This window comes from Cyprinus carpio, chromosome B9 (genome assembly GCF_018340385.1).
Source record: "Cyprinus carpio isolate SPL01 chromosome B9, ASM1834038v1, whole genome shotgun sequence".
Lineage (NCBI taxonomy): Eukaryota > Metazoa > Chordata > Actinopteri > Cypriniformes > Cyprinidae > Cyprinus > Cyprinus carpio.
The window spans coordinates 19,726,276-19,738,467 of NC_056605.1; the positions used below are offsets into that span (position 1 = coordinate 19,726,276).

The following is a 12,192-nucleotide window of genomic DNA, read 5'->3' on the forward strand; positions in this document are numbered from 1 at the left end:
TTGGTATTGAATTAAATATCACTGTAGGCCTATATACAGTATGTGTCTCTCACTTCGGTTGTCATCTTGGTTTTTTAAGTCCGTCGCAGTACATTCTCGAAATGCCTTCTCTGTGGAGAACATAAGTGATCCTATCTTAGAAGATGACTAAAACGTATCTTGGTAAAAAATAATTGGGCTGTTTACCTTTTAGAACAATAAAAGGTAGTGAGCATTACTGTGATGCCTTAAAATACTGCCTCATGGACAGTCCAATAGGTTTTGGAACAAAGCATTTGCCTCAACTCTTTCTAGCTAAATTAATTTGCCTGTGAAATTCCAAAAAGTATAGGAAAATGTGTGAATGACTGTATAATTATTTATTAACGAAGTTGGGAAGTTGTATCTACGGCCATCACTCATGCTCAGGTGACTTTTGGTAGCAGTTTGCTGGGGGTTAAATGTCAGCCCCGCCTTTGCCAAGTCAGACCCAGTGAGGGAAAATGATCCAGGTAATGGAGCTGAGTGGAGATCACATAATACCCAGCCTGCAGTCTGAGAACACATCGCTCTCGCTTGATACTTTCACAGCTGTCCTTTACAAAGCTCCATTTCTCCAGTAGTTTTGTGTGTTTGTGCATGTCCACAAACATCAGCAGTGATCTATATGTTTCAGTGTGTGTGTTTGTGTGTGCCGGTGTTGGCAGTTGCCCACAGAGTGCACACTTCTTCCTTCTGCAGATGCGGTTGCTATTGGACACAGAAAAGGTAGTGGTGGTGTTTAGGCAGCCACCCCCGCTCCTGCCCCTGCCCCTGCCTCTGCTTCTGCCCCACGGTGATGTGCTGACCTTGGCCACTGCACATAGATGCAGACCCGATTCAGACCCTGCAGCCACACCAGCCAGAGCCCCATCTATACAGCCAGGGTCTGTGCAGGTGGACACACACACACACTGCCTCCTGAAGAGCCCTGGCCCCCGAGCATGCACATGTCATGTGCTTCCGAACTCCATACTGAAGAACGTTTACTGGAATAATACAATTGTTAGCCAGAAAAACACTGCCTGGTTCAGCACAGACTGCACGCAAAGATTATATAAAGCGTCTTTATACATTGACAAGTCCCTGATCTTGTTTTTACAGTCTAACCTTCCACAACATTCCAAATAACTAAATTTAAAAATTTTCTAAAAAAAAAAATAAACCTTCCATAACATTTGAAAGAACTAAATTTCTAGATTTTCTGAAAAAAAAAAAGTGCTAGGGTGTGGTGAGTGGTTGCCAGGCCATTGTTATGCGGTTGCTAAGGTGTCATGAGTGGTTGCTAGGCTGTTCTGGGAGGTTGCTAACTGGACCAAGTAAAAAAAGGCACAAGTCTCTATGATTTTATGGTCCCTAGATATGGCTCAGCTCCCCCCTTCAGTGCAAATATGCAGGATTTTTTCGCTTGGATTATCCTCTGCCAGGCTAAATTCAATATGATCACTTTGAAAAGAAGCTGCACACCTCTCCGTTAAGCACTACTTAATTAGATTCATCATTTACATTAGCATTATTCACTTTATTTTAAAACAGATCCATAACCCAAACAGTGAGCAATAATAATAATCATGTTGGCCTCTTCTATTTCGAAATCATTTCAAATGTATGTATATGTATTTGTGTTATAGAGCCTAAAAAGAGGAATGTTCAAACATTTGAGACTAAACTTGAGTTGAATTGGCATGCCATTGAGGAAACACAAGGTTCCTCCCAGAATTGTAGCAAACCGTTCATCACACTTAAGAGATCAGAGCCTATACAAATGAAGTCACCAGACAACATGGAGGAACACCCTGCCACAACAGACTTGTCTTTCTTAGATATTCTGGGTGATTTGAGCTGTGGACCTCTGAGCATGACCTCACCAACAAAATTCACATATTGTTTTAATAACTGAAGCAAACCAGATTCTTTAATTTGTATTAAACTAGAAACTACTTATTCTCAATTAACTTCCTCTTATGTGGAACACGGAACAGATGGCGAATCTTACATTAAAATGTCATTTTGCCAGTTTTTTCATGATTCATTTAGGAATTTCTTTACATTTTTATTACATTTCATGCTACTTGTTTGTAAGTGAATTCAGAGTCTAAAACTCTAAAACTGGGAAAGAGCCATGTCCGTACATCATTGGATTTTGATCGTATTAAAATTCAAAGAATATAATAACCTTTCAGGAGTATAATTTTCAATTAGCTTCTAAATTTACTGTAGGGGCTGAACCTACCTCTGTGTAATCTGATTTCTAATCCAGACATATAATTTAATTTCTCCTTGAATCTCTTTGTGATTGATTTCATTTGAAATTGAACAATAAATAGTCTCTTTGTCAGTACGCAGAAACACAAATATATTATCGTAGTGACAGTTCTCAATTACAGCTGTACGTGCACATAATTTTGTGATATTAATATTCCAGTAAAATTTGACAGTGAAATGCTGTGAAGTGACCCCTTTTCTTGTTCTGTGCAGAACATGCAGGGCAGGCTCACAGACAGTGGTGAGTTACCCAGTGGGAGACCGGGTCTCTCATGCAGCCGGGAAAGCTGTATGGCTAATGCGCCATCAACACATTTCCCAGCTTCCATGCTCTGCCGTAGATCGCTAAGTACTTTGTTTATTGATGGCCCATTGGGATTGATATTAAGTTTTTCTTATCAAAACTGTCATAGTCACAGCTGTCTAAATGTTAAAAGGTTTACAAAAATACAAAACTAAATCTTGCATGCCATTTTAATCATATTATTTAATGTTTAAAACTGAATTTTTAAGCCATGTGGACCAAGGCAAGGCAAGTTTATTTATATAGCACATTTCGCACACAATGGTAATTCAAAGTGCTTTACATAAAAGAAAGTAAAATAATCATGAAAAAAAAAAAAAAAAATAAAACAAGGAATTTAAAAACTTTGAAAATGATTTAAAAATTGATTTAAAATGAATTTAAGACAGTTAAAAACAGAAAATGATTTTACATAAAATACAGTGAATACATAAAATACAGTGCAATCACTTCAGACATCGCACAGTGCTCATTCTAAACAGATGAGTTTTGAGTCTAGATTTAAAAGCGGCTAATATTTTAGCACCTAATAACCAAAAGTGGACTCCCCTTGGTATTTCTAACTGACTCGATCCTAATTATCTGAGTGGTCTGTTAGGTTTATATTCAGTGAGCGTATCTGCAATGTATTTCGGTCCTAGGTCATTGAGTTATTTATAAATGAGTAAAAGTACTTTAAAATCAATCCTAAATGTAACTGGAAGCCAGTGTAAGCACCTGAGGACTGGTGTGATATGCTCAGATTTTCTGGTTCTAGTCAGAATTCTTTAAAGGTATATACTTTAAAGGTATGCATTCACCTTGAAAACTTCATATTTGTTTCCAAATGCAATGACTTCAGTTTTTTCCTTGTTTAACTGAAGTAAGTTCTGGCACATCCAACTGTTAATTGACTAGGTAAATCTGGGTATCATCAACATAGCTGCGATAGGCAATTTGATTTTTCTCATTATTTGACTTAGTGGGAGCATATACAGGCTAAACAAGAGCGGTGCAAGAATTGAGCCTTGTGGGACTCCGCATGTCATGGACATCCACTTAGACTTATGCTCTCCTATACTCACATAATAACCTCTCCCTTCTAAGTATGACGTGAACCATTTGAGTACCATCCCAGAAAGCCCAATCCAGTTTTCCAGTCTCTGTAGAGGTATGTTATGATCAACAATGTCACATGCAGCACTGAGATCTAGTAATACCAGCAATGATATTTTGCCAGAATCGGAATTTAAACGAATATCATTTATTATCTTAATGAGTGCTGTCTGTGTGCTGTGATGCGGTCGGAAACCAGATTGAAAATAGTCCAGGTATCCATTTGAGTTTAAATATTTGTTCAGCTGATTAAAAACTACAGTACCTTTTCTATAATTTTGCCTATAAAAGGAAGATTTGATATTGGTCTGTAATTGCTCAAAATGGTGTTATCAAGATTCCTCTTTTTCAGAAGGGGCTTAACAACTGCAGTTTTCAGGGAGTTTGGAAGAGTCCCAGAAAGAAGTGAGGCGTTCACCACTTCTAAGAGATCTGCTTCTAAACAGTTAAGCACACTTTTGAAAAAAGGTTGACAATTTTAGCTGCTGCACTATTTCTTCCAAAATTTTGCTATCAGTTGCTTCAAAAATAGACATATAATTTTTTTTTTTTTTTTGATATTGCGGCCGAATCTGTCTGACCATAACTTGAGGATGCGCTAATCGCCTTACTGATATTAATGATCTTCTCAGGAAAGAAGGAAGCAAACTCATTGCATTTGCTGTCTGAGAGCATTTCACTGGAAATCTGACTTGGGGGGTTTGTCAGTCTCTCAACAGTAGCAAAAAGAGTGCGAGTGTTGTTTAAGTTACTGTTTATAAGGTTTGAGAAGAAACTCAGGGGCAATCATGGTTACCATTCACGTCCATTGTATAGAAAAGAGCAGCTTGGATAGTCTGCTAAACATCTCTCTTTTTGTTTCACACAAGAGAGAAATTCATTCAGGTTTGAGCATCATGAAAATTAATATATTGACAAACTATCCCTTTAAAATGGACCCCGTAGACATGTCATTTCTAATGCTGAAATAGATAGGATTGCTGGAGGGATGACAGTCATGTCTATACTTTTGACCAGGCAGATGGAATCAAATTCTTTGTTAGCATGTAATTTATGATTGAAGTGTAAATGTGTATATATTGGCCTACATGGGTTTGGATAATCTTATCACCTTACACCAACTGTTTGCCTGCTGTGTAGTTAACCGTGGTAAACATGGACATTGGAGCCCACCTAATCGCCTTGAGTCCTTTCCGTGCCACAGCTGTAATCAAGGGTGTTCACTCTTTTTCTGTCTTCCTTTCTCTCTCTTCTCTTTGCAGGGGAGCTAAGATGGGGCCATGTACCCTGGCAGAGTTCCATACATGGCTCACCCTCCCACTGGAACGCCTGATTCCAGTTCAGCCCTTTACAAGACATGCCAGGACCCTTTGTGTGCCAGGCAGGGCTGGGTGTGTGAGCGGAGTGGGACTGCTTCCTCGAGATCTCATTATTGCTGGGGAAATTGCCACTCTTGTCAGAGGCTGCAGCTGGGTGGTATATCATTTCATAAAGAAGCATCAGGGCTAATCAGCATTAAAAGCATCAGCAGAGCGATATTTCAATGGCCATTTTGTCAGACACAAGAATACAAGTCTTTGTTTTCTCCCGTGTAATTCACAATGATGATCTTGTATTGATATGTCATAGAATTATCCCACAGTTACAGTGGACATGGGTTCTCCTTTTGTGGGAATCAATATTATGTTACTTTTTAGATCTGAGAAATTTCATCTGCATGTCTCAAGTGATAAAATATTTGATGTGTTACACCTCAGTATTTAAAGTCAATATATATAGGAAATTGACTATTAAGGATGCATCTGCACAGCCTTTAATTGTCAATGATTGGGTCCCAAATTAAAGTGTCCATTGCATGCAATTTGAAATACTTGATTTTCTTGCAACGATAAATAAATATGTCCGGCTGTTTTGCAACATAAATAAGGTGGGATTGGGTTAAGTAAGTCTAAGGTGGACAGTATTCTTCAAATCGCTATCCACCCCATCAGCATGTGTGTGTGCAGATCACAAAGTCTATCAGAAATGCAAATTAGCTCTGTTTCCTATACATTAATTAGGATTCCCAGAAGAGCGAATCTGCATCTTGTAAACCGTAGCTGCCTCTTCAACAAACCATGGTTGAGCTTTATCACAACATTCCCATTTGCATGCTTGCATGCACAGAAATAAATGGCTTCTGTTGAATTTATGTAGAGATGCATTTGTAATCTAAAGGAGAGCAGTGTGTGATGACTAATAGAAATTGAGCCAATTAAGAGCTGCGTGTGGCTGGCATTTATATTTTTATGTTTACGTTCTCAGCAGACGGTTTCATACTGAAACCACTTAATACAGACACAAAATGTTTCACCGTATTTCTTTGTATGTTAAATGTCTACAGATAATTACTGTAGGATAATAAACTCAAATTTTGATAAGTTTTCAATTTGGGATAAATTTTACAGTACATCAAAATCAAATTTTTGCTTTTAATTGCCAGAAGGGAAACTTTAAGTAAGGTTTTAAATGTAAGACATACAGCATGACAGTCTTGATAATAATAATATGCAATCATATTTATATTACAAATTATTCACAAAATGAATTTAATTAACAAAAATGTTTACATTTTTTCCTCTTTTAAGCTTTTTTAACTGTCAGGTTCTAAACTTATAAAGTAGGGCACTTTTTGTGAGGAAATATACCTACTCTCTTTCTGTCTCTCTCTCTCCCTCCATCTCCCCATCTCTCTCTCTTTTTCTCTCTTCCCCTTTAAACGGGGAGGTACTCTAGCATTTCTCCGCTGCCTGGGCTCAGAGACATGTCGGAAACCTCCCACGAGGGGCCCCGTGTAATTCGATGCATGCTGTTAAAGCTTAGAGTATATTGTCTTCTCTTGCTTATGAAGCCTCCACCCACCGGCCCACCCTACATTTAGCGGATCATGTGACCGTGGTAAGTCATTTGCAAGTACAACAGTTCTCTGTGAGCTCCCATTCATTTCCTGAGAACTGCCCTGAGCAGCTGAGAGGAGCTGAGAGGGGAGGGAGTCACACATACACACACAGACACACACACACACACACACAGAGACAGACATAGAGGACTGTATAAGGAAGACAGTTTCTGTCGCTCTTCAGCTCCTGGTCAGGTCTGTGTATATTTTCTTCTCTTTTGCTCTTTCTCACTGTTCTTTTTCCTTTTCTTCTTTGAATGCCTCTGTCTTGTTTGTTTGTCTCTGCCCTGTGCATCTTGTTCAGCTGTCACTGTAGTCTTACGCCAAATGACAAGTCTGATGCTGTCCAGCCTTCTATAACAATTGCACAATGCATGTGGCTAAAGATGTGAAATATAAGCGTGGTATCATTGTTTTTTTCTTCAGTTTTCAATCTATATTAAGTGCTACACACAATAGAATGTTCTATAAAGTGGTTTGAAGTGTCTCAACAGAGTTCACAAAGTATGTGAAGGATTTTATACTGGTTGTTTAGTAAGATTTAGTTTTTTTTAAAAACAGGCAAAGTGTTTTTTCTGGGTTAAATATTGACACACTCTGAGAAAAGTGTGTGCGAGGGATGGAAGGCAGGTCTTTAAGTGGCCACTGTTCCACTCTCGAAAAAGTTTGATCCCCCTCTTTTGGCATGCATGCATGAGCGTAAGTGAGTGCGAGCGTGTATGCATGCGTTTGCTGATGGCACGTGCATCTCAGAAGCGATGACAGGCTTCCTGGTGAGTGGAGTTACTGTGGTGACAAACTGGGGTAGAAATCAGAGACTCAAGTGGCAGAGGAAGGACAGCGAGGGGGCGGGAGGCAACCGTTTGTATGTGTGCGCCGGGGTGTTGCAGGGGTGGTGTCATGGATGTCATCTGCTCCTCAAGGAACAGTCATTGGTATTGATGGCTGGCTGTTAGTGATGGGCTCCTGGCTTGGTGCGCTGTGTCTGTGGGCTGGCCCATGGCTGTTCTTTTCAATTACGGCAGACCTGGCCGTAACTGACAGCAAAGGCATTTGTTTGCAAAAAGTGTGGTATGGAGGTCAATGTGCATTTGTGTGTGTGTGTGTGTGTGTGTGTGTAATTGTGGGTGGAGGTTGGATCCTCTGTGTGTGTGTTTGTGTGTGTGTGTGTACTGTGATATGGTAACTGTGTCCTGATGTGTGTGACTCTACACAGTGCAAATGTTGGTCACTTAGCCTTAAACTGTGAGGCAGCCAATGCTGCTCAAGGCTGTTCTGCCAGAGATGAGGTTATTTAATGCTCTTACTGCGGTTAAGACCCTTGCTAAAGTGAGTGTATGTGTTGTCCAAAATACTAGTAAATGATACTATTGCTACTAATATTGTAAGTCATGGTGACCACAATTGGCATTTAGTGGTGCTCTGTAAGCAACAGTTCCTGTTATTATTCCTCATTTTTATGGTTAGGCATTTGAGTGATGCCTCAAATTGTGTGGCTTGTTGAGCAGAGTTGTACTAAGTGATCAGATTTATGATTTTCACCTGGTGGACTATAAAACGGGTGGGAAAAAAGCCTTTAGATTCACACTGAATAAAAGATCTTTGAAGCAGCGTGTCTTTGAGGTGGTCTCTCATGTGTTGGGTCAGTAAGTAACCACCTAGCAACCACTTAGAATACCTTAGCAACTGCATAGCAACATGCTACAAGCCATTCAGAACATCCTTCGCAACCACGACCAAAGCCCTGGCAACCACCCAGAACACCCTAGCGTTGTGGTGGAGAGTTTTGCACAGACAGGCAGAAACTACATTGTCATAAGACAATTAGTTGGATCAGTTTTAGCATGTTCAAATTGAATTGATTTTAAGTTTAGATAAACATCTCTTTTGAATGTATTTAATTGGATTTTTTTTTAGAATCAAATCCATGTTGATCCACTTTTCTTAACCAAGGATGCATTGAATTGATCAAAAGGTAGAAAGGCATTTATAATATCACCAAAGATTTATAAGTGTTCATTTAAACTGTACCTTAGTGAAAAAGAAATATACTATAATGTATTTGAAATACATTTCAGTCATGACAACTCTTGGACGGATTGGCATGGTAATGTACATGACAATGTTTATGTATTTGGTCTTGGTGGAATAGATCTGCTATGCTGCTGCTGCGGCAGAGCAAGTACCGAGGCTTACTACTGCTAATACATCCACAACATGCTGCTGTGAGCATGTAAGAAATATTGCTGCTGCAAATATACAGACATAAAATAACCCCATAGCATACGTGAATCACTTCGTAACAGATCTATACAGGTGGAGCTGGGGAAGGTGGAGGGTTTCTGAAGCAAGCTGCACTGCTATGGCAAGTTGTGTGGAAATTAGATTGTGGAAGTAGTGTTGAAGTCCAACTGAAGATGTATTGAAGTATACTTGATTGTGCTAAAGTGTAACTATTACAAGTATACTTTAAATATTGTGCATTTAAAGACTAATATTATTCAAAGATCATACAATATTCATTAATAGTGACATTAAAACACATTTTATGCTTAATATTAAGATATTGTGCATTGAGCACAAGTAGTACTTCATATGAAGTAGTACTGTCAAATGATTAATCGTGATTAATCGCATCCAAAATATTTTTATTTTATTTACATAATGTATGTATGTGTACTGTGTATATTTATTGTGTATATATAAATATGCACACATACAGTATATATTTTGAAAATATGTACATATTTTACATGCATATATTTATATTCATATAATTTATATTATATATAAATATTTAATATATGAACATAACACGTTTTTCTGAAATATATACATGCATGTGTGTGTGTATTTATATATACATAATAAATATACACAGTACACACACATATATTATGTAAACAAAAACTTTTATTTTGGATGTGATTAATCACGATTAATCGTTTGACAGCACTAATATAAAGTTTAATTATAATTTTTATATCAGTAAGTCTTGAGCAATATGTCAGTAAATATGTTAATAGATTTGAACTATACTTATTTCATACTATACTATAATATGAAATAAATGTATTTTAAATGTATTTTTACTAGGGTATTTATCAAAGAATCTTAAAAAAATCTTATTTTCAGAAACATTTTAAGCTGTTTTCAACATTGATAATAAAAATGAATGTTTTTGAGCACCAAATCAGCATATTACAAAGATTTCTGAAGGATCATGTGACACTAAAGACTGGAGTAATGGCTGCTGAAAATCTAGCATTGGCATCACAGCAATTAATTACATTTTAAAATATATTAAATTATAAAACAGTGATTTTGAATTGTAACAACAATTCACAATATTACAGTTTTCACTGAATTTTTGATCATAGAAATGCAGACTTGGTCAGCATAAGAAACTTGATTCAAAAACATTGATATTTTACCAACCCTAAACTTCTGAATGTTGCATACTGATGTATTTAAAAGCATGTTAGATACACACTGATAAAAATCCAACAATTAATTTGATTCATTGACTTTGTGAAGTATATTTGTTTGAGTCTATGGCCCCTATCAGAAGAGTATTGGAGGATTTTATCCGTGGCTCCCAGATAGCAATCAGCCAGATAGAGGGCTCAATAATGGGACCCAATATTCACAGGACAGCGTATCTGCTTATCACCTCTGCTTTACGTCATGCTGGAGGATTCCATTAAAGCGGTCTCTCTAGCCACACAACTGGGCTCTGCTGGCCATGTGGATGGGGAATTAAAGGTTAGCGCTCTTCAGCTCGGAGGAGCTTTACACACAGGTAGGCTGGGGATAGAATTATTGATGGGACTCGCCTGAGATTGGACACCTTGCCGAAGGGATTAACTGGGAAATCCTCGAAAGATACCCCCAGAGCTTCAGCCCAGGAAGTGGGCTGGATTCAGTCCCAAACTGGCCCCATCTGTCCCAGGCTCAACCCAGGGGACTCAGGAATGCCCCTGTGGTCTACATAGCTGTCGGCCCCAGCTGATCAAATGCTCAGCTTTGCCCTCAATCCCATTTTAGTGACAAACAGCTAAAGAGCACAGCACATTCGGAGCGCGGACATGTTGAGATAATGTTGGGTCTGTCACCGGTCCTGTCTGGCTGCACAGAGGGCGTGTCGTTTTAATGATACCCTTCACTGCACTGACGGATCCAGGTGTGTGTTCTGTATAGTCAGACTAAACTGAATGATTTCTGTAGTGCATGTTATGAAAAATAATTTGTCATTTCTTATTGCATCATGACATACAATATATTTGTGCTGAGGCTAGCTTCATGCATGTCAGTGAGTAAACTGAAGCATGTGACAGAGACAGAGTGTGTCCTTCAATTGAATAGTGACTTGCAACTTGCAACAAACTTTTTCTATTTGATGTTTCTAAGAAAATATATAAATAGTTTTTTTTCTGAGAAACAACAAATGGAAAATGGTATGTGGGTCTGATGAGCTCTCTCTTCCTCCTCATTTCAACATTTTGCTGAGCTGACAAAATGTTCTAGTGCGTGTCCTCTGGTGTGTTCAACCCTTGACCCTCGTGTCCAGCCCTGGTTTGTTTACTGAAGCTGTGTGTGGTGAGGGGGCGGTGGGGGGGATGATTGTTGAACACTCTGACACAGAAAGCAAGACGTGGAATTCTGCATCTACTTCATGTACACAAATGATTCATTCATGACAACTGTCACTATTCAGTTTCAGTAACTCTGGAATTACACTTTTTTTATTTCTGTCATGTACAATATTCAGAACAGTCTTTATATGTATACTGTATCTGTAGTGATTTATTTACATATGTTTTTTCAGTAACATTGACATAACAGTTGGACATGGTATAGCTCTGCCTGACAATAACAGAAATCAAAGACGACCAGACCTGCGCCGTACTCTTTCTATGTACTGTTCTCTGCCTGTCGTCATGACAACACCGTTAGCGCACCTAGCTACTGTCCCTTAACCTGAGATGACTTTTGGGAACTTAATGGAAAAAATAGATTCAGTATAATCCCTCAAAGCATTACAATACATTAAGGATTTGCTCTGACTTATTTTTAATTTTTTTTTTAAATTGGCCAGTCAGGGGACTCTGAAACCATCGGTAGGATGTTCTGAGATATGCAGGAACTTTGTTAGCAGTTGTAGGTCCAGCGATCGGGGGGTTGAGAATTCATGCAAACAACATATGGAGTCAATTACAATCCAAAGGCAAAGCACAGCATGCATGGCTCAGCTTTGAGAGACTCAAACATAAGTCCATGTCATATAGTATAACATCCCTCAGGCGACTTGCTCAAACACGTACCTGGTGCCTAATGCTGGATATTAGCAGAAAACTTGGAAAAGTAAACTGAAAAACAGATGCTGCATGTGAAGCATGAACATAAACCCAGCTGCTTATTCTATTAAGTGAGGATATGGGTGCCGGAATGGGTCAAATTTCAGGTTAAAAATACCCTCACAAGGACTTCCAGTATTACTTAATGTTCAAGTGAGTTGAACTCTGAATTTTTGCTCTGAAGTTGTTGTTTTACTCAATGTGGCAAGAATCAC

The 12,192-nt window shown here is 38.5% G+C and overlaps 1 protein-coding gene across 2 annotated transcripts in view; it reads left to right on the top strand.

Annotated features, from left to right (window-relative positions):
* The first annotated feature begins 6,473 nt into the window (after positions 1–6,473).
* The window catches only part of LOC109084201 (Krueppel-like factor 12), a 42,004-nt gene continuing 36,285 nt past the window's right edge, over positions 6,474–12,192 (top strand). The window contains exon 1 of one of the 2 annotated variants that reach the window (XM_042731390.1): positions 6,474–6,619. The gene's annotated coding sequence lies outside the window, so the exon portion shown is untranslated. Of the gene's footprint in view, positions 6,620–6,640; positions 6,816–12,192 lie in introns of those variants that run through there. The other variant, XM_042731389.1, reaches the window with a different exon arrangement.